Raw genomic sequence first — 3666 nt, 5'->3', positions numbered from 1 at the left:
GTGATCACTGGCATCACACATTAGCTCAAATGATAATGTCCAGTCTGGTGCAGAAATAACTGGTGCTGTGACCAGCTTAGCTTTCAGCGTTTCAAACGCCTGCAGGCACTCTGTGTCAAACACAATTGGCGTGTCAGCAGCTAGCAGATTGCTTAGAGGTTTCGCGATTTTTGAAAAATCCTTTATAAACCTCCTATAGAATCCTGCATGCCCCAGAAAGCTTCTGATTGCCTTAACATTGGCAGGTGGTGGTAATTTTTCAATTACCTCTATTTTTGCTTGATCCACCTCTATTCCCTTGTTTGAGATTTTATGCCCAAGAACAATCCCTTCAGTCACCAAGAAGTGACATTTTTCCCAGTTTAAAACCAGGTTGGTCTCTTGGCATCTTTTCAGAACAAGTTTCAGGTGATCAAGACAGGAGATGAATGAGTCTCCATATACTGAGAAGTCATCCATGAAGACTTCCAGAAATTTTTCCACCATATCAGAGAAAATAGAGAGCATGCATCTCTGGAAGGTTGCAGGCGCATTACACAGCCCAAATGGCATCCTTCTATAAGCAAACACTCCAGATGGACATGTGAATGCTGTTTTCTCTTGATCCTGGGGATCTACTGCAATCTGGTTATAGCCTGAGTAGCCATCCAAAAAGCAGTAATAATCATGACCTGCTAGTCTTTCTAGCATCTGGTCTATGAATGGTAAAGGAAAATGATCCTTTCTGGTGGCTGTATTGAGCCTTCTGTAGTCAATACACATGCGCCACCCTGTAACTGTTCTTGTAGGAACCAGTTCATTTTTTTCATTATGAATCACTGTCATGCCTCCCTTTTTTGGGACGACTTGGACAGGGCTCACCCAGGGGCTATCAGAAATAGGATAAATAATCCCAGCCTCTAGTAATTTGGTGACCTCTTTCTGCACCACTTCCTTCATGGCTGGATTTAGCCGCCTCTGTGGTTGAACCACTGGTTTGGCATTATCCTCCAATAAGATTTTGTGCATGCATCTAGCTGGGCTTATGCCCTTAAGGTCACCTATGGACCACCCAAGAGCTGTCTTGTGTGTCCTTAGCACTTGAATAAGTGCTTCCTCTTCATGTGAATTTAAGGCAGAGCTTATGATCACTGGAAAAGTGTCACCTTCTCCCAGAAATGTATATTTCAAGGATGGTGGTAATGGCTTGAGTTCGGGTTTAGGAGGTTTTCCTTCTTCCAGAAAAATTTTCAGAGGCTCTTTCATGTCTTCTGAATCCTCTAAATCAGGCTGAACATCTTTAAAGATGTTTTCCAACTCTGATTCGAGACTCTCAGCCATGTTGATCTCTTCTACCAAAGAGTCAATAAGATCAACTTTCATGCAGTCTTTTGATGTGTCAGGATGCTGCATGGCTTTGACAGCGTTCAACTTAAACTCATCATCATTGACTCTCAGGGTTATTTCCCCCTGTTGGACGTCAATGAGGGATCGTCCAGTTGCTAGGAAGGGTCTTCCTAGAATGAGAGTAGCACTCTTGTGCTCCTCCATTTCCAACACAACAAAGTCAGTGGGAAAGGCGAATGGCCCAACTCTGACAATCATGTCTTCAATCACGCCTGATGGGTATTTAGTGGAGCCATCAGCAAGTTGGAGACATATCCTGGTTGGTTTAACTTCTTCAGTTAAGCCAAGCTTTCTGATAGTGGATGCAGGTATTAGGTTGATGCTTGCCCCAAGATCGCATAAAGCTGTCTTGGTGCATTGACCTTCCAATATGCATGGTATCAGAAAACTCCCAGGGTCTTTGAGCTTCTCAGGAAAGCTTTTCAGAATGACTGCACTGCATTCTTCAGTGAGGAGAACTCTTTCTGTTTCTCTCCAATCCTTTTTATGACTCAAGATGTCTTTCATGAACTTGGCATAAGAAGGTATTTGCTCAAGTGCTTCTGCAAATGGAATCTTTATTTCAAGAGTCCTGAGGTAATCTGCAAAGCGAGCAAATTGCTTATCCTGCTCCTCTTTCTGGAGTTTTTGAGGATAAGGTATCTTGGCTTTATATTCTTCAACCTTAGTTGCTGTAGGTTTATTGCCTACAGAAGTGGTTGAAGAAGCCTTTTTAGAGGGGTTGTCATCAGCACGTGTGTGTGTTTGATCCCTCACTGGCAATTGAGTGCCAGAGTTAGAAGCTGGAGTGACGTGAGATGCCAACTCATTGTCTGTTCCTGGCATCTGAACGCCAGAACTGTGCCCATTTTGGGCGTTCAGTGCCAGGTCTTGCTCAATTTGGGCGTTCAACGCCAGATCCTTGCCCATTTCTAGCATTGAACGCCAATCCTGCCTTGTTTCTGGCGTTGAACGCCTGTTTTGGGCATGGTCTGGGCGTTCAGCGCCAGCCTTCCACCAATTTTCTAGCGTTTTAGTGCCAGAATTATTTTTCCCTGGGCTCTTACTGTCCTCAGGTGAATTTTGGGTGGTTTGCTCATTCCTTAGCTTTTTACTGCCTTGAGGTGGGGTATTTAATGTTTTCCCACTTCTTAATTGAACTGCTTGGCATTCTTCTGTTATTTGTCTTTATAGCTGTTGCTTTGTTTGCCTAAACTGTTCTTCCATATGTATATTAGCCATTCTTGTCTCTTGTAGCCTGTCTTTAAATTCGGCTAGCTGCTTTGTTAGAAAGTCCAATTGCTGATTGAATTCAGTAGCTTGTTTTACAGGACTGAGTTCAGCAGTTACTGTTTTAACCTCTTCATTCATGGAAGGGTTGCTGCTTAGGTACAGATGCTGATTCCTGGCAACTGTATCAATGAGCTCTTGAGCCTCTTCAATTGTCTTTCTCATGTGGATACATCCACCAGCTGAGTAATCTAGAGACATCTGAGCTCCTTCTGCAAGCCCATAGTAGAAGATGTCTAACTGAACCCACTCTGAAAACATTTCAGAGGGGAATTTTCGTAGCATCTCTCTGTATCTCTCCCAGGCATCATAAAGAGATTCATTATCTCCTTGTTTAAAGCCTTGGATGTCCAGCCTTAGCTGTGTCATCCTTTTTGGAGGGAAATATTGATTCAGAAATTTTTCTGTCAGCTATTTTCATGTCCTTATGCTGGCCTTAGGTTGGTTATTCAACCACCTCTTAGCTTGATCTTTTACAGCAAATGGAAACAGTAATAGTCTGTAGACATCCTGATCTATTTCTTTATCATGCACTGTGTCAGCAATTTGTAAAAACTGTGCCAGAAACTCTGTAGGTTCTTCCTGTGGAAGACCGGAATACTGGCAACTTTGCTACACCATGATAATGAGCTGAGGATTCAACTCAAAGCTACTGACTCCAATAGAGGGTATGCATATACTACTCCCATATGAAGCAGTAGAGGGGTTAGAATATGACCCCAGAGTCCTCTTGGACTGTTCATTTCTGCTTAGGTCCATGATGGAGAAAGGGAGATGATGTAAAATAGGAAAAATATTTTTATTTATTTATTTATTTATTTATTTCGAAAACAAAATAAATCAAAATAAAATAAATAAAAATGAGTGAAAGATTTTCGAAAAAAGTGAGGAGAGAGAAAGTGGTTAGAAGATTTTGAAAAGGATATGATGATTTTTGAAAAAGGTTTTAAATTTTGAAATAAAAATCTGAATTTTAGAAATAGATTTCGAAAATTTGCTTTTAAAATAGAG

Source organism: Arachis ipaensis, chromosome B2 (assembly GCF_059453495.1).
Source record: "Arachis ipaensis isolate K30076 ecotype BB chromosome B2, ASM5945349v1, whole genome shotgun sequence".
In the NCBI taxonomy this organism is placed as follows: Eukaryota; Viridiplantae; Streptophyta; class Magnoliopsida; order Fabales; family Fabaceae; genus Arachis; species Arachis ipaensis.
This window is presented reverse-complemented; position numbering follows the sequence as displayed.